At 36.2% G+C, this 20,445-nt stretch overlaps 1 protein-coding gene across 4 annotated transcripts in view; it reads right to left on the minus strand.

Moving 5' to 3' along the window:
- Positions 1-20,445, minus strand: part of LOC123868119 — a 114,267-nt gene that overhangs the window by 27,593 nt on the left and 66,229 nt on the right. The window contains exons 2-3 of one of the 4 annotated variants that reach the window (XM_045910487.1): positions 13,906-13,960; positions 497-572 (exon numbers count right to left, since the gene is read on the minus strand). The exons of 1 other annotated variant lie outside the window; for it this stretch is intronic. The gene's annotated coding sequence lies outside the window, so the exon portion shown is untranslated. Of the gene's footprint in view, positions 1-492; positions 573-13,905; positions 13,961-20,445 lie in introns of all 4 variants that reach the window. 2 more of the 4 variants (XM_045910486.1, XM_045910488.1) reach the window with 2 other exon arrangements.

Genomic DNA, 20,445 nt, shown 5'->3' on the forward strand with positions numbered 1-20,445 from the left:
CAAGTTTAAATTAGAACTTGTGAGTGTGGGATACTTTTAATTGTATATTATTATCTAGTATCTATCCTTTGGTTTAAATTGGCTATGCTGCTTAGTAGGCACACAGATAGCTTATATCCCGGAGAAGGATAATATGCTACTTTTTATCTCGGAAAATCAAAGAGTTCCCACGGGATTTTTTAAATAGCAAAACTTAAGAGGATGAAGACGCGGGCATCATCTACCAAGTGCAAGTCAGACTCGCGCACTGAGGGTTTTGTACTGGGTAAAAAATTCAATTTAGTTTTTTTTTTGTTTGAAAGGTGGCTTGATCGAGAGTGTTCTTAGCTATAATCCAAGAAAATTGGTTCAGCTGTTTGAAAGTTATCAGCTCTTTTATAGTTACTGTTACCTTCACTTGTCGGGGGTGTTATACATTTTTAATTTACACTTGTTTCCTTTTGAAGTACGGAACCCTAAAAATAATATTATCATTTATCATTATGTAACTACCTACTTATATTATTACGCCCGTGTCCGTCCGCCTTTACTCCCCGTAGCGTTATGAGCCCGATGGGTTCCGGGTCCGATACCTGTCGATGAACATTTCACTTGAGATATTTCACCGATTATCTGCCGGCCGTATCGTAAACCTGCAGTTATTAGCACGTTAATAACAGCCTCGGTACAGGCTGTTTTGTTTTAGAAGCTGTTTGTAAGAAATTGTTATCGTTATTTTATCTTTCAGTTTTGAGCATAGTACCTACATATGATCATGGGGGCTTGTGTTTTCTACGCGTTCATTACATGCTATCAGACTCGCCCGACTTCGTTTTGATGGGATTTCTGATTGCTCTTTCTTAATAAATGCAAAGGTACTAAGTATTTTTAGCAAGTGTCTACATTATAAAGATAACAGGCAAAATGTTTAGTTAGGTAATTTCTGGATAGGTTTGTCATTAGGTCTCATATAGGTCCTGAAATGGCGACCTTATATTTGAATGGCGCACTGATGATAATTCTTTGAATACCTATAGATAATACAAAATCAAACGTTAGGGAGCCACTGACTAAAGCGACGCAAGACCATATTCTGCAATCCATATAACAGGAGACCTGTTCCCCTCAGTCTAAAGAAACATGACAATTTGGTTCACGTGAATACCTGGTTTTTAAGATCCCGTCGGAATTTCTCAATAATGTCTTTAATCAAATCAAATCAAATCATTTTATTTGCTTAAATACAGGTTAAAATAGTTATTACAATTAATTTGGGTATCACCATATTTGCCATGGAATGGCGTGCAAATTACGTACGTGAAACGTGCGTTTCTTAGTGCTTTATGCAAAACCTGAAGTTTTTGGATCTTTAGTTAGTCCTTTCATTACGTTGCCACCGAGGAACAGATCGACGTGATTTTTTGCATGGGTTAAATACCTGGAGAGTAACAAAGGCAATTTTTTATCCCGGAAAATCAAAGAGATCCCACAGGATTTTTATAACCTAAATCCACGCGGCAGAAGTCGCGGACATCATCTAGTAGATTATATTAAGTGGAACAGTCCTTTGTTCTTTGAAAGAGGTTTATAATTTACTAGCTGTGCCCGCGACTTCGTTCGCGTGGAATAGTGACTTTTCGGGCAGCATATTTTGAATTACATATACTGTCGTTTGGATAGTACGTTAAAAATGTTCGCCGTGATTCTTTAAATTGACATAACTTTTTTATTTATGAACCGATTGACATGAAATAAACACTAAATGTTAAGTGAAGCTTACTAAAATATATTAGTGAAAACCGTATCTAAATCGAATAAGCCGTTTCTGATATTAGCGTGCACAAACACACAGACAAACAGACAAACAGACAAAAAAAAAATTAATTACAATTTCGGGTTCTGCATCGATATAATAACAACCCCTGCTACTTTTTTTTATATATTTCCATTGTACAGACACCACTTTTCTACAATTTTATTATATGTATAGATTTAAAGCTGCAAGGCAACGGGACTCGGGTCTCCAGTTTTATTGATGCGGCGATGATGTCAGCTAACGACCACTGGCCAGGCTACTGATATCTTATGGCACGATGTTATATGTTTACCAGATAACATTCGATGGGACGTGCAAATTTTAGATAGCGTTTATTGTTTAAGTATGGTAATATAAAAGGATCTTTATAAATAATCCTTGCTTACTAATATTATAAACGTGAAAGTGTGTGTCTGTCTGCTAGATTTCCATGGCCCATCTGCTAAACCTATATGACGAAATTTGTGAAATAGGAACAACATATGCTACTTTTGCCCCGAAAAATCAAAACGTTCCCACGGGATTTTTTACAAAACCCATACCGAATAAGTCGTGAATAAGTATCATCTATTAGATACGGGAAGTACCATATAGGTTTTTTTGACAGACACGACAGACGGACAGACGGACAGACAGACAGACAACAAAGTGTTACTATAAGGGTTCCGTTTTTCCTTTTGAAATACAGAACCCTAAAACGCACAATGAGTAAGGACTTTGGTTTTATGTAGTACCTATTTAGATAAAACTACCCGGCAAATCTAAGGGCTTAGGTAAGATAACAACGTGTCAGAGCTCTAGACCGTTCGCCTAAGTGGCCTATCACACTAATATTATAAAGGCGAAAGTTTGTGTGTATGTGCGTACGTGTGTATGTTTGTTACTCTTTCACGCAAAACTACTGGACGGATTTGGCTGTTTAGAATGAAGATAGATTATACCTTGGATTAACACATAGGCTACTTTTTAGCCCGGAAAATTTAAGAGATCCTACGGGATTTAAAAAAAACCTATATCCACGCGAACGAAGTCGCGGGCATTAGCTAGTAAGCTATAACTTATACTATCGAGGAGCTAGCAGTTTCTCTGTTTGCCGACAGTCGGTATTGACGCCGCAGTAATCTTAAATCTGTACTATCGACACGAATTATAATTATCGCCAAAGCGTGAATGGTGTGGTTCTCTTCCTGGCTATTTATTTTATTTACTGGTGAAACCTACTTGAAACTCTTGAAAATAATAGGATTTTCCAAACGCATTTCATTTAAAGAGCAGCAATGTGGTGTTACAACACAAGTAAGTATTTAGATATTGAAGCGATAAGTGCCAGGTGTATGTATCACATCACACTAATATTATAAAGACGAAAGTTTGTATGTGTGTGTGTGTGTGTGTGTGTGTGTGTGTGTATGTTTGTTACTCCTTCACGCAAAAACTACTGGACGAATTTGGCTGAAATTTGGAATGAAGATAGATAATATCCTGGATTTGCACATAGGCTACTTTTTATCCCGGAAAATCAAAGAGTTCCCACGGGATTTCGAAAAACCTAAATCCACGCGGGCGAAGTCGCGGGCATCGGCTAGTTAAATCTAAATATTTATAAGGAAAAGGTTACTGACTGATCGACTGACTGACTGATCTATCAACGCTCAGTTCAAACTACTGGACGGATCGGGCTGTTTGACATGCAGATAGCTATTATGACGTAGATAACCGTTCAGAAAGGATTTTTGAAAATTCAACCTCTATTAAGCTACAAGTGTAAATTAAAAATTAATAACACCCCCGACAAGTGAAGGTTACAGTAACTAGAAAAGAGCTAATAATTTTCAAATGGCTGAACCGATTTTCTTGGATTATAGCTGAGAACACTCTCGGTCAAGCCACCTTTGAAACAAAACAAACAAAATTAAAATCGGTTCATTAGTTTAGGAGCTACGATGCCACAGACAGATACACACGTCAAACTTATAACAGCCCTCTTTTTGCGTCGGGGGGTTAAAAATAGGGGTTTAATTGTTCTAAATTCTCTAACCAGGAATCGAACACGAGACTTTTGTGTACGAGGAGATATTTGCACTGCACCGCAGCGTTATCGAAGTATACCTAACCTACTACCAACTAGATACATAATATTTTCCAGTATGTAAATTCCTGGAGCATCCTGATTTCTCGAACCAGCTGCGAATCCTCGGAAATTGATACAGATTCGATATGAAAACATGCTCGCCAATTAAGCGATTAACAAGCTATTATTGCCTTACAAACTTACACTGCTTCTAACAGCGTTTTGATAAAATACTACATTTCCTAGTAGTGGCTTCCTAATGGCCAGAACAACGTAACGTTTGATAAGTAATATGTATAGGGTACCTAGTCTTAGTGCATCGTGAACACATTTTTTTAAAAAAGATGTAACCACAAATTTTCTGTTTTCTTTACTTGTGCAATAAGACCCACCTACCTACCAAATTTCGTGATTCTACGTCAACGGGAAGTACTATAGATTTTCTTGACAGACTTGACGGACGGACGAACAGATAAGCTAACCCCTCTTATTGGGTTGGGGGTTAAAATCGGCCATTAATATAATACCTGTCTTGGTAACTTTGTATAAACTAAAAAGTTTTTAACCCCCGACCCAAAAAGAGGGTGTTATAAGTTTGACGTGTGTATCTGTGTATCTGTCTGTGACATCGTAGCTCCTAAACGAATGAACCGATTTTAATTTAGTTTTTTTTATTGTTTGAAAGGTGGCTTGATCGAGAGTGTTCTTAACTTAAATCGGTTCAGACGTTTGAAAGTTATCAGCTCTTTTCTAGTTTTCTTATAGAGGTTTTTGTGTCGGGGGTAAATTTTGAGTTTATAACCTTTTTTTGTGGTGTCTTATCAGTAATCATCAGTATTATCACCTTTCTTCGTTTTTGATAGCATTCTGGTTACACCCTGTACGATACAAAATGTTCGGATATCTATCGTAAATCGGACCATGAGTGCCAATTAAGGGCCGACATATTCGAAAGCTTACTTCCAAAGTCGTCACTCAGTTCGGGATGGTGTGTGATTTGGGTCGCGCTAGTTAGTGTTAGGCCCATTCACACGATCTACGACTTAGCACCGTTAAGCGATTCGCACCTTGTTCTAACATGTACCTACCTAGATTCTGGATTAGATATAACCAGGTGTCCAGTTTTAGCAGGACATGTTCTGCCGTCCTTTTGATCCATCGTACAACTATATAAATAAAAAATAAAATCTATTTTAGATAAAAAAAAATTTAAAAAAACCTGTATAAATAAAAATCTGTTTTAGAATGGACGGGTAAAGCCCTTTCATATGATAACCCACTTGATAAAGTTATCTTACTTTGAAAATTTAAACACATTTTTTTTTAATGATGTAACGACAAATTCACGGTTTTCAGATTTATTCCTATACTTGTGCTAAAAGACATACCTACCTGCCAAATTTCATGATTCTAGGTCAACGGGAAGTACCCCATAGGTTTTCTTGACAGACACGACGGACGGACGGACGGACGGACGGACGGACAGACAGACAACAAAGTGATCCTATAAGGTTTCTGTTTTTCCTTTTGTACGGAACCCTAAAAACTAAATTGAATTTCAAAACCCTAAACTTTGACCCCAATTCTCGAAGACAATCTTTTTCAAATATTCCATTTGTGTTTTCAACCGACGACATTCGCACAGCGGAGATTTTCAAAGCTTTCGCTCTTGCTTGGCTAGGTGCCTAATAAACTTTCATATTACGCGCATTATTCCTTCTCGTACATGAACCATAAAATTTTACGATGTTTATTTACTCGATCATGAGAATTTTAGAGGACCATAAATATATGTTTAATTCATTATAGGTTTTTGAAGCTCGTGCGAAATTTTTATTGGTTTAGCAATGGACGCTGAAAAAATAACCTGAAATTAAAATTAAATATTAAAGCATTGTTTACTTTGTAGAGTTTTTACGCGTTTTCTTATAATGTTTTCTTAGGGTTTTTAATGCGTAATTACTTTCACGTGTATGTACGTGTTGACGATTATCATGCGCAATTAACTCGAATATAATCGCCACGAGCAAAATGTTCATTGATTTTTATCATTGTCATAATATACCTATTAATGTCATAGCGGTGATAGCCTAGTGGTTAAGAAATCGGCTCCCCATTCGAGAGCTTAGGGGTTCGATCCCGGACAGGCACCTCGAACTTTTCGGAGTTATGTGCATTTTAAGCAATTAAATATCATTTGCTTGAACGGTGGAGGAAAACATCGTGAGGAAACTTACATACCTCAGAGTTCCCCATAGCGTTCTGAAAGGTGTGCGAAGTCTGTCGATCCACTCTTGGCCAGCGTTCTCATTCTGATAGGAGACCCGTGCTCAGTAGTGAGCCAACTATGGGTTGATCATGATGATGAATGTATTATAGGTACGCTCATGAAGTAATGACTTCTTAACATTCTATACTAGTATTATAAATGTGAAAGTGTAATCTGTGTGTTTTCACGACCAATCCCCTTCCCGGATACAGACGTAGGCTACTTTTATCCCGAAAAATTAAAAAGTTCCTATACATAATAATTCAATTATTGTTCTTTTAAAAAACACCTAATACCGAAGTTGCGGTCATCAGGTGTATTTGTCGTAAACACATCGTCTCGTCGTGTGATTACGTATCATTCGATAAATAACGCACAATTACGCCTTAGTACTTAAATCTACCGAGGATACTAGGTTTTTACAACGCATGCACCATTTAAATCATTAACAGTCGTAATGATGCAATTTATGGTTGTTCTGGATTATTTTTCACTCTTCAGTTACCTATCGATGAAAATTGGTATTTAGGCTTTAATCACAAGATTGAGGAAACAATGTGATTACGACTATGCACCGGAAAACACTTGTTTACTTAATGCCAGGCTTTTAAGGTCTTAAGTGAAAATGGGCCCTAAGGGCGAGCCGTGAACTAAACAAGGGGCTAAACGAAGCGGATAGTAGATAACGGTCAGATATGATAAACTGCTTATGATCGCTTGTACCGAGGAATTGGGTCGGAACCGGACCTGCTACTATCATAGTGCTCTCTTTACATTCGGCCAGTACTTACGCGAGCTACTATCCCGTAACGGCTCGTGACTGTTGGTGTTGTTTCTTTGCACAATTATTCCGACATAGATGTATGCTCAAACCTAAGACTATAAAAAGAGACAGTGTCAGTGACAGTGATGAGACGCTGGCACAAATCATTTGAACTGAAACTTAAGTCGAAAAAAAAGTCGAGCAAAGTCGAAGTACCCTTTATAGATCACAGACTGAGTGTGTGATAAAGATTCAGATAGGTAAAACTTTATCAATAAAATTGAAATAAATTATTACAGAAACTGGTCTTAGTTCTTAATCTACAAGACAAACATAACGATGTAACGGACAAAGAACCGGGTCTCAAGCTGACAAAAAGGAGACAAGAAACGGCTGTTTATATATTTGGATTTCATACCTGATGGAGTTACCCATGACATTACCCACAATTACACGATTAACGCTGTTGCACTGACGCTTAAATATTTAAAATAAATAACAGGATATAAATATGCCCTTAATTTTGGGTAAATTCACAGGCTAAGACCTAGTTTTTCATTAATACAAATTCCCACATGTCTGCTTTGTATAATCGTATATCGAGCCAGAAAATGTTCACTTGATCATTTGCTACAAATGATAGAGTCTACGCGCACATAAGCCTTCGTGTTGTCAAGTACATAAGTAAGTGCACTAGCTAAACCAAACGGACTCTATAACAAACAAAGCATTAATATCGGTTGCGATTGTAATCGTCATAATAAATTGCGAAGTTCTTATTGTTATAAGAACTGCTGCCATATTTTATGGCGTTATGGCGTACGATTCAAGCGGGGTATTTCTATGGGATAGCCGGGAAGATAAGCTTTTAGATAGTGTTAGTTGGAATTTATAATATGTGCAGTTGAAGCGTTTTATGGAGTACGTTTGGTACTAGTTTACGCTTGCGGCCCCGCCTGTATTGTGTCCATCTTATAACAATGTAGTCTAGAAACGCACTCTGTAGTGAATACTGAATAGGAAATATCTTCCAAGTTTATAGGTACCAAAGATATTAAATAATATCTAAGTGAAGGTCGGGACTAAGCGACTAAATTGATAAACCAACAAAAAGAGGCCCTTTAGCAACTTTTCTGTTTGAAGGCTATCTTCAAACAAAAAGTGCCTCTAATTTGAGAGTTGCGATCTCTTAAGACCTATTAATGCATATTAGCAGTGTGATTTCGGGAGGCGCATATCGCATGCTGCATATTGTACTACATACTTATATGGATTGTCAGTTTTGGGTTGTTGTTGTTTATTATGTATGGACTTCCACAGACCACAAGGTAATGCCTGCTTCTATCCAACATTTTGCATGTAGGAATTTTCTAAAACGTAGACCTTCACTAAGAAAGGATTTTTAGAAATTACACCCAAAGTTCAAACAAAGAATTGCAAACAAAAAATGTTTGCTAGGTATCTCTTTCAAAATATTCCATTCGGAAAAGGATAGCACTAGATGAACCTGTCATTTAGTTTAGTTCAGAGCTTGTATACAACAGAATTAGTCAAATTATGTAATATTTTTACACAGCTCAATTTTACGACACCTATCCAAGTTCGCACCTTTTGTATGTCGTAAGAAATGACGATTACATTCACTATTGACATAATAGGCGCTTCGGGTCAAAAGCTTTTTTCCATTAATTATCTTCACAATGTGAAAACGCCTTAGCATTCCAAGACGTGAGAACGAACTATGTTTAAACGGTTCTAATCATAAGCTTTAGCGATTTTACCTTATTTTTGCAAATAATTAAGTGTTAATTTGTAACAGGCTTTTGATGCTCGCGAATTTGTCCATGTAGCTGTCAGTTATTTGAAAAAAATCCGTGGTTTTCCGGGATAAAAAGTAACCCATATCAATCTCCGAAATGCAAGCCATCTCTGTGCTCAATAGATAATATAAAAATGCTATTGCTCGCAAAATTATGCATGTGGATTTAAGTTATTGAAAAGCCCCGTGGGAACGATTTGATTTTTCGGGATAAAAAGCCTATGTCCTTCCCCGGGATACAAGCTATCTCTGTACCAAATTTTGTCAAAATCAGTTAAACAGATGGGCCGTGAAAAGCTGGCAGACAGACAGACAGAGACTCATTCGCATTTGTAATGTTACTATAGATTAGTATGGAAGTACGGATATCTAACTTAATTTCCATGATATGAAAAATATTCATGAAATTAAAAAAAAAATACGAAAATTAAACTTCATGACCTATAGGGACGTTAACATGATGAACGGCAAGAATATCGATAAATAAAAAATAACTTAATAATAGGTATAACGTACTAATAATTTATTCACTTGTACCGTTATATCCAAAGTTCGAATTCAATGAAATAAAATGATCAATTTATCAACATAATAAACTTTCCCATAATCATCGAATTCTTGGATAATTACTTTTTAATGCAGCTGTCAAAATCATATAAAGCCAGTACATTGATAAATGTTATTGAATTCCCATGGTTCGATTTTAGGTAATTTTTCTTCCTTTTTACCGTTATTTCCGAGTTCATAAAATCAAGAATTTTCTGTATAATAAACTACTCCCTATAGAGCTGTCAAATTCGCTTACTGCCATGACTTATTACGCCCATTGAATCGAAGTCATTGCACACTGATAATTTTATACAATTCCCAATATAAATTACCGCCAGTGGATTTACTATTAACGGAATATTGATCGACCTAAATTAATATTTTCGTAGGTTTAATGTTGTCTTTTCCCTCTAACTTTAATTTAAATGTATTAAAAACCGGCCAAGTGCGAGTTGGACTCCGCACCGAGGGTTCCGTACTCGGGTATTTTTTTCATAAAAATCTGTTTTAGAATGTACAAGAGATAACTCACTTGGTATACCTAGTTATCTTGCTTTGAAAATTTAAACACATTTTTTTTAAATAATGTAACCACAAATTCACGGTTTTCGGATTTATCCCTTTACTTGTGCTATAAGACCTATCTACCTGCCAAATATCATGATTCTAGATCAACGGGAAGTACCCTACAGGTTTTCTTGACAGACGGACGGACAGACAGACAGACAGACAGACAGACAGACAACAAAATGATCCTATAAGGGTTCCGTTTTTCATTTTGAGGTACGGAACCCTAAAAATGGTTATATTTGTGTGTGAATTTAGTTTAAACTGGGGTTTATAAACTTGCAGTTACGTACTTAATTGAGTACTGTTTTTCGTATTTTTAAAGCAAAAAATAAATAAAATATATAAAAATCCAAAAAGTTCTATGCATTAGGTGTTAACATACGTACCTACCACCTAAAATAGATTTTAAGATATCCAGACAATTAGTACAATAGTACCTACTCTGTTCTGTTAGGAAGAGGCACTAAAAAAGAGGAGTAAAAATTATTTCCTTGTCTTTCTGAAAGTAATAAAATATTCTGTCAGTACTTAGTTCTAGTGTTATTTCATTTATCTAAAATTCAATTTCTATAGAAATTCTTAATATAAAATCAATTTGTTGGAATTAAATTAACTTTGTTCAATTAATTTAATGTTTAAACGAACCCGACTTAAAAACAGTTTATTTAATCTAACAAGATTTATTGGTACAGAAATTAAAGATTAGCGATAAATCCTTAGAACCTATAAATAAAAATAAAGCCGGCCATTCACGTTACTACAACGCGGTAGTCGGGTAATTGGAAGCGTGAACAGCGGTGACCTGGGGATTTATTTTTACTAAACGGAATAAATCGACGCCATTTTATGTGAATCGTGATTGGTATTAGGAGCAGGTGGACAATCGGTTTGCGGTTTGTCTTGAGGTTGCAGTTAGGGCATGTACAGACGAGGGAATATTGTTCGCGGACATTGACGTAGGATAGTAGGTATAGATGGCAGCCCACGAACTATATGGTATCACTCAAGTGGCCAGGTTTCCACACATGTCCACATCTATGTTTCTTATTACGAAATGTGGAAAAAAGTTACATTTATTATAATAATTATAAATTTAGGCCGTAAACCAACATGCAAATTATCAAGTTTATAGTACCAATGTTCGAGCTACTGGCTACTATAAACTTGTGTACCAGAGTTTGGGCTGTACTTCAATATGCCAATTTCTTTTTTATTTATCTAGATTTTCTGAAAGAGATAATGAAGTAGAAAAAGAAAACCTAGAAAGATTTAGCGCCGTCGTCGTGGCCTACCGATAAATGTATTCTATTGGACATAGGTTGTATAGTTAAAAAGTTGTCGTACAGGTGATTCCTCAAATAGTCATGAGGAGAAATCGGATCTAGCTTGCGATGTAAGTATTTAACACAGCTGCATTGAGGTAGAGACTGTGAGAAAATTCTATAAAGGTAACTATTAACTACCTGTTCCGTTATCGTTATTTATCGGTACAGTGGTAGGTATCGGTATTTCGCGGCGATATTCGTAAACAAAGGCCGGACAATGGACATTTTAAACAAAACTAAGTCCAAGACATATCTAACCTTACAAATATAACGCTAGGAATCTGTGGAATGTTTAATTCGCTGTACTTAGATCCCGATAGATATAACAACAAAATATTCTCAACCTTATTCTTCTTGTATAAGGTTACAAATACGAAAGCAAAATAGAAATGATTGTGAATAGAAAGTCGCCGTTCAACTTGTAATCCGTTGTGGTAGGCCCTTACTGGATCACAGAGAATAAATTAGCAATAAATATATTTTTAATCGGCTTAAAATGATTTTGTTGCTTAGTCATCGGATCATTGTGCTTCCCGAAAAAGTAGGACAATGTAACATTATTTATATCAAGCAACACGTAGTCAAAGAATAAATTAGCATAGAATTTTTTTCATCAAAAGAAAGAGCAGTTTGAGGAGATCTGAAGAAGAATCTAAGTTACTGATATAGTTCAACAAGTTAAAAAGCTGAATTGGCATTGGCGGGGTACATATAGTTACGACAGTCGTTGGGGTCCCAACCCAATGTGCTGGAGTGGTGGACCTCGCACCAGAAATTGCAGCATTATCAGACTTCCTATAGGTGGACAGACGATATCGCCGAGAGTTGCAGGGAGTCGCTGGATTCAGGGCGGTGCGAGACCGTGACGTGTAGAACTTCTACACGTCACGGTCTCTTGTAGAGACTCTCTACAAGAGAGGTATGCCCGGCTGTAGATTTATGGCTTACTGTGGATCAATGAAGACGACTAGAATTCTTTTTCATCATAGAATTCTCGTAAAATGTGATCTCTAGTCTCGTTCGAAAACACACACAAATGTGACATGGCATAATATCGACTATTACAAACAAAAAAAAACTAAATTAAAATCGGTTCATTCGTTTAGGCGCTACGAGGTCACAGACAGATACACAGATACACATGTCAAAGTTAAAACTCCCCTCTTTTTGGGTCGGGGGTTAAAAACAGAAAACAACACATCTTTATGATTCACAGATACTTCGATTAATCCATATAACTTTTTGACCAAGTGGTCCGATACTTTGATCTAATTAAAAAAATAAGCGTAACTAATTGACTTTAATAAGTTAAGAATGCTATTAGATGATACACATACTTGTATTCTAGATATGATACAACGTGTTAATTGCATTCAAAAGGAGCATTAAGCGTTCAATCTACATCCGCCCTTATAATAAAAAAAAAACGCACACGCATCTTGCCCAGCACTGACTGACGTTTCAATTAAAACTAATTTATTTATAAAATCGAAGCCACCCGCGCGTCGATATCGATCTTTTGTTCGGCGGCACATCACTAAGGCTGATCCCTTTTTCTTTTTGTATGGATAGTGTTGTTACATTTCTCCTTTGTCTGTGGTAATTATCGATGATTCGATCCCACACAAAAGCGCGCATGCGTTATTTTGAAAATCATTTAATAATTTTCTAATGAATGCGTAGCGTAGGGTATCGACTTTCAGTATCATTATTACACCTATTATTATTTATTATTAGTTATATTCGGCTTCTATAATTTTAAATGACTATGAATCTTCACCGTGGGATATTAATTGATTATTGTGTGGAGAGTTTTAATTAGTTTAATCCCGATTTAATTTAAGGTTAATCGTTTTGGAGTCGTACAATTAATAGTTTTTAAATTAAGTAGATACGATTCATAACGTTTTGTGTGTCTTGACTCTTAAGAGGACTATCCTTTTGAGCGCGTCCGTCCTTACTTTGAAACTACGTATTTTTATGAAAATCCACAAATTCTAGTAAAAGTTCTAAAGTAGTTTTTGCGTGAAACAGTAACAAACATACACATATACACACAAACTTTCGCCTTTACAATATTAGTTTGATAGTGAATTCCTAAAAATAATTCTGTTCTGGAAAACACCATGGTATTGGAAAATTCATATTAGATATGAATACCTACTAAGTTTTTGCAATAAGTACTTTATCTAAACAACATTACAAAATATCAAGTTTTAAAAGCCTATCCGTTTCTCCGTTCAACCCGCCCGTAAGAAACAGGTCTCAATCAGCCTAAAGGTATGACCTAGATAGTGAAGCTATCTAGATTGCTAGATAACAGCCCTAGAATCTGGGATCTTTAAGTATACGGGCTATATATCAATCTGACGAGTCGACGTTATCGTACCTACCTTGTTGCCGCGAGCTGTTGTTTAATTGGGACTGGGTTCTATTCCTGATTCATACAAAGTACCTACCTATTAACCTGCGATAGATCTCGTTAAACATTTGGAAATATGCTTTGAAGTTTGTCTGAGTGAGCCTTGATGAGATTTCTGTAAGATCTTTTCCTTTAAGATATCTAGGTAAGATTTTTTTGTTCTCCATCAAAGAGCTGTCACTAATGCGACCATGTGGCTCTCGTAAGTCTTTAAGCCTCTATTATTATAACACTTAAAACTAGACCTAAACACTATTTGATTATTCCTTATAAAAAAAGTTACCCGATGATTTAATTATACATAATTTTATGATTTACTTACCTTTTTTTGTTTATCGTTATTTTTTTATACGACTACAGCCCATCGTTTCCGATTTCTGGAACAAACAAAAAAAACTTAGTACGGGTAAGTACTACGAAATAATTGTACCTAGTCCAGTAAGATCATTATGTACGCTAGCGATTTTTGAAGAAAAACATCAAGGTATCATTGGCAAAAACATTTAACAGGGCTCTCTCCGTCACTCGCTTCATACAATTGCAGTTCCAATTTCATTTGAATATTAAGCAACCAAAGTCCATGAAATTTTTTTGGACTTTGGTTGCTTAATATTCAAATGAAATTGGAACTTCGTTTGTATGAAGAGAGTGACGGAGAGACCCCTCTTAAACATTATACCGATCATGAGTTATAGGTATAGATATGGAAATAAGTGTCAAAATAAAACAGTGGACTCCTAAAGGAAGAATAATGGCAATGCATTGTTACGCCTAAAGCCTCCACGTTCACCATATCGGGACAAACTGTTCCTGTAAAGCCACAACATAAGGCTAATGGCGAGATGCGTCGTCATTATAATCCGACAACATTGACGTATCGTCAGTGCCATCTTGTCGGCCAGCTTGCGTGTCTGTTCGGTACATGTCATAATGTATGGCGCAAGTTACACGCTCTAGCGATTTATAGCGAAACTATTCGCTAAACCACGTGTAAATTCAAAAAAGTGTCAAGATACTTTAATGATCAGGCACAGAAATTTTTACAATGGCCAAAAACCTTTTTTTTATGCGTCAGTTTATTTAAAGCTCGATTGAACTGGTGTTCTACAATATTCCATGGGCCGAGAGTGAGAATTTAGTCATTTCTTTATGGGTATGTCTTTTAACTTAGAATTAAGAATGACTGAGCACAATATTCCTAGAGTGGAGGATGAGATTTTAGTTCTTTTAAAAGCTTTAATTCTAGATCAACTTGAAGTATAGGTTTCTGGACAAACACATCAGACAGACAGACAACGAAGTGATCCTATAATGGTTCCTTTTTCCTTTTGAGGCGCGAAACACTTAAAATCAAAACCGCTTCCACTTATAAAGTGGCCCAACTAACAAACCCAACAAAATACAAGTCCTCCATTAAAATAATATTCCCTATTTCCAATATCGGATGTGTAATCGCTGCTTGCGATTTGAATTCCCTCAGTACTCCGTGTCTGCCGCGCACCGAACGGACAGCTGGTGACAGGGCACAAGCTAGCTTATTAAAGTAACTATTTACTCTCGGAAATGCAAAATCTTCAGTTGGGCCAGTTTAGCAGGTCAGGTTATCAATGTAACGGGACCATGCAGTTTTGATAAGAGCTATTAATTTTCTAACAGCCTGGTGTATCTGCTTTCTATTTGAGAGGTCGAGGTTTGATGACGGGCACGAAACTAACTTTTTTCAATTTTTTTAAATTTCAAATGAAGACCTTGGGGCCGTGGGGCTCGAGCTCTTTTTGAGGAAATTTTGAAAAGGGTTATCGAGTCAACAGGGGACCCGAGAGCCGGCAGCTACCTTGGATATAATGCCACGCTGCAGTGGTCTCGATGAAGGTTTAGATTCAATTTAATTCATTTTAGTTTTTAATTTAATTAGGTAAGTACTTACATTTTTTTTTTAGTTTCAATTTAGGTTTAAGGAAATAAGTATACCTATCCTACATAATAAAACATTAGAAAACCTAGTTTCATTTGTCACACGTTGGCCTTATCAATTTTAGTTTATGCAGACGCCAGTATAGTAGTCCTAGGTATCTTCTCTAAGTATTCGATCTGTGTAACAGAAACAGTTTTGTCTAGATATGGTAAATGTCCACTTAACCTTGGCGACAATGCAGCGGGACCATTGTCTCGTTTGTAAGATACATCTCGGTGTACTGTGATCTCTTTCCGATATACCTACAGCGAGTAGAGGATACCGTTGTATTACATCGGAATTAGCATTTGTACTGAATTCCTAGTATTAAGAGAAGTTTCCCCAGCGCCCTCCATACAAACGTACTTTGGTTCGAATTTGAATACTAATCAATATTCAAAATTCCACATTTTTATGGAAATCAGGAGAGCCAAAGACAGATATCTGGTATACTTAACGTGTTTACAAAATTTTATTGAGATTGATTAAATGAGAAATATACGTTTGTATGGAGACCGCTAGAGCGCTAGAGTTACTTCCTTGTATCTTCTCATTGAATTCCGATTAACAGAAACAATATAGACAAGAAAAAAACAAAGATTTTACCAAATACTAATGATTTTTAATACATTCTTAATTAATTATTTATTAGCAGCCTACCTACGTCTTGAGCATTGACACCGTTTAAATTAGTCTCGTAATTTTAAAGTCATTAAAATGCACTTATTAAAATTCAATCAAAATTAATTCGGTATTTCTTAACAAATTGAGAAAAACTACAGAATTTGAACATTTTTCAAGCTTATTTATAGATTTGAATAAGTAAACATAGGTACACCTTGATGAAAAGTTCCCAAAGAAAAACGGATGTCTAAAAATTCTCACAGTGACTTAACAAAATAACTTTACCTTTTTATTTCAATCGCACACAAAATTATGCTTAATCCACTTTAAATTAGAGTTCAAAATCTATTAAGAACAGGTTTTTCGATGTTATGTTTTTGAGATGAGAGCATAAAGATCGTGCAAAAACGCAATGAGATCATCGCAGTGTCATTTGGACGTGACGTGAAGATCTGCCGTGTCGATCTTGATTCAGACTGTGGAGTTGTTGATGATAGATAGGTTCATGGGGCTTCAATGAGAGTTTCTTGTGTTACTAGCCAGGTGCAAACCAAGCGAGCCGCCTAGACCTTTAGCTCTTCCACCTTGCCCGAAGCAAGCGTCTATCACGTCGGTGTTTAGCTTTACAAAACACTAGCGACCCACCCCGGCTTCGCACGGGTGGCCATTTAGGCAGCGTTCGCGAGGATCGTTAACGTACGGCAGTTTTTTTGACGCCTTACTCCACAATTTTCACTGCCATGAAAAATCCTATCTATTTTCCGGGATAAAATATAGCCTATACGGATTCGGAAGAATCCCTCTAAGTAATGGTAAAAGAAATTTTGAAATCGGTCCAGTAGTTTTTGAGCCTATTCAATACAAACATACAAAAATACAAAGGTTTCCTCTTTATAATATTAGTATAGATTATCGTGAGGCTGCGCGCTTAGTGTGAACTTTGCTTATTGAGTCTAGGTTCATGAGGCTTGAATTAAATTTTCTTGTATTAGCCAGGTTCATACCAAACGGACCGCTTCGCCCTCTAGCTCTTCGACCTTGCCTGAAGCAAAGTTCTTGCAAGGGTGTTTAGCTTTGCAACAAAACATTATCGCAAAGCTGCGCTCTTGATCTAAACTTTGACTAGGTTCATGAGGCTTGAATAAGACTTTCTTGTACTACCAGCTAGGACCAAACCAAGCGGGAAATTCGCCCCCTAGCCCTTCGACCTTGCCCGAAGGAAGCGTCTTGCACGCGGGTGTTTAGCTTTACAAGAAAATATCATCGCGAGGCTGCACGCTGGATGTAAACATTGATTATTATTATTATTATTTGAAATGTATTTTTAACCCCCGACCCAAAAAGAGGGGTGTTATAAGTTTGACGTGTGTATCTGTGTATCTGTGTGTCTGTGTATCTGTGTATCTGTGTATCTGTGTATCTGTGTATCTGTGTATCTGTGTATCTGTCTGTGGCATCGTAGCGCCTAAACGAATGAACCGATTTTAATTTAGTTTTTTTTGTTTGAAAGGTGGCTTTATCGAGAGTGTTCTTAGCTATAATCTAAAAAAATTGGTTCAGCCGTTTAAGAGTTATCAGCTCTTTTCTAGTTTTCTTGTAGAAAAGAAGGTTAGATAACCGTTAGGTTCATAATATTATGTCAATAGACAAATAAATGTCAAGCTGTCAAGATGGACGTTGCCTAAATACATAATTATTTATTTGAAAATGATGTTTTGGAAAACTCAAATACTTTGGATCGTCGGGGGTGTTATAAATTTTTAATTTACACTTGTAATCAAACCAATCAAACATTTGTAATAATAGTCTTTATTTAATGATGGTCAGTAGCAATAGTTAGTCAAGAATTATTAACGACTTCATTCGTTACCAATAATAATAATTTATAACGTCTACTTGATTTAACTACGCACCCCTACTACTTTAAACAAAATAAATACTATTTGATACTATTTTTTCCACAGCGGTTTGACAGGTGATTTTCCATGAAAAGAGATTTTTTAATTTTCATAATAACTAATTTATACAATCGTTAACTACCTTAATTCTAGTACACTAGATATTTTTCCCTTACACGCAGCAAAGCCAGTGTTTTCGCTTGTGCGCTTTTTAGTTCACTCAATTACGATTTCTGTACCATTTGCGATTTTTAATTTTATTTCTAAGTCCCTGATTTCAATCGAGTTACAAATGAGTTTCACACTCGTAGTAGATACCTAGCAGTTAGTTTCCAATTTATGGTATGGAAGTAATTTGTAAATCAAGAGTGTAGTACGATTGGTTTATTTGCGCTGATTGGAGGTCGTAACCGGATCAAAGAATGCGTTTCGAACATTTTAATAGTTGTTGGTTTAACGATGTAAGGTAGGCCTACAAACTGTAAAATATTAATTTCCGGAATTTTATCGTCTTTATGTCCAATTATATATGTATCGTTAACAATTTAATCAAATTTCGCATTTTTAGTGAGATTTTGTGATTTTTTTAAACACAATTTTAATTTAGATCTAGGTAGGTACCTAAGTACTTACTTGTTTAGATTCCTTTTATGAAAAAACTAGATGAGTCGACCTTCCGGCTTCTCCTGGGTGATTTTTTTTAAAGTAATTTCAGGAGGTAAAAATCGGTTCAGTTTTCAGCGTGAAGCGAGCGCAGAATGACCGACCGATCTTGATGTGTTTAAGTAAACTAATTATTTGGGCGGGAACACAAATTCCCGTAAATATATCTTTTTTGTGATGTAACAAAAATTCAGTTTTCGGGGCCTTAACTTTACTTGTGCTACATTACATTGCAACTTGCCTAACTCCATGATTCTAGTTCAACGGGAACTCAATTTTAGATTCCCTCTAAGTAATTGACAGGCACGACAGACAAGTCGAAGACAAGACGAAAAAAAAGTGATTCTATAAGGATCCTATTTTTTCCTTTTGAATACAGGAATCCCAAAAATACTGTTTTGGACTCTATATCGATACTTAATAATTATTATGTTTCATCCGAATATTAATATAGACACATTCGTATTCGTCTATAGGTAGGCCCCGTGTGAAGTCGGGGCGAGTCAACTAGTTACAAAATAATCTATACTAATAAATAAAATTGGAGTGTCTGTCTGTAATTTCGAAATAACTACCTCATATTAAGCTCATATGGTTATTTGAACGATACCAACACTGAATCACACGTTTTTAAAATTTTTGTCTGTCTGTCTGTCTGTCTGTCTGTCTGTCTGTCTGTCTGTCTGTCTGTCTGTCTGTCTGTCTGTTTGAAAAGGCTAATCTTTGGAACGGCTGAACCGATTTTGACGGGACTTTCACAGGCAAGTAGAGGATTGACCAGGGCGTAAAATAGGCTACTTTTTTAACCGACTTTTAAAAAGGGAGTTGTGTTTTTCTACCTATGTACACCGAAATCTCCGAGATTTCTGAACCGATTTGCGTCATTTCTTTTTTAATCGATAGAGGAACTTTGCGACATTGTTTCATAAAAAATTTGGAGTCCAACTCCTCAATCCTGATGCTGCAGGGGATCTGACCAATCCACGCGGGCGAAGCTGCGGGCATCAGCTAGTAGATAAATAAAGATAAGATAAATTTATTTGTCTCAGAAACAAATGTAACATAAACGTAACAAAACACAATTAGTTATAATAATAAACATTACTGCATGTGCACCTGTCTGTTTCCTGAACTAGTAAAAACTGTGTCTCGGAAAACAGGGCTTCCAAAACGGAGAATACAAAATAATGTTATGTAAGTGGCGTCATTGACCTTAAACATGGTAACCACGTGATAATCTGTGGTTATTCTAGTAATCGGAAATCTGCAACTGATGCTGCGGTTGTAAAGATATCCTAGTCGGAAGGTAGTTTCGCGGATTGCATATCGGAAGTTGGGAAGTAAGAGATAATCTACATTTCCTACTAGCGGAAGCCCGCGACTTCGTCTGCGTTCAGTTTCTAATTTCCCATTAAATTCAGAAAAACATGTCGCCAAAAGGCTGGTGAAACTCAAGAATTCGTACCTAACATTGGTTTTGCCCTATTTCCATAGACATGTTTTCTTAATATAGGTACACAAAACATTAAATAACCATGTTTTTGCTACCACCACATCATTCTTATTTTAGAGTGGAAGTGGTCAAATATTGGAACAGCGGAAGCTAACCGGTAACGTGTTACTGTAATTTGATTATCACACGTTTTAACGATCGCTAGATAAGTGATGTGACTTTGTAACCTAGCACCTATCGCAGACTACCGACAAAAATTAAAAAAAAACA

Source organism: Maniola jurtina, chromosome 9, assembly GCF_905333055.1.
Source record: "Maniola jurtina chromosome 9, ilManJurt1.1, whole genome shotgun sequence".
Classification (NCBI taxonomy): Eukaryota; Metazoa; Arthropoda; class Insecta; order Lepidoptera; family Nymphalidae; genus Maniola; species Maniola jurtina.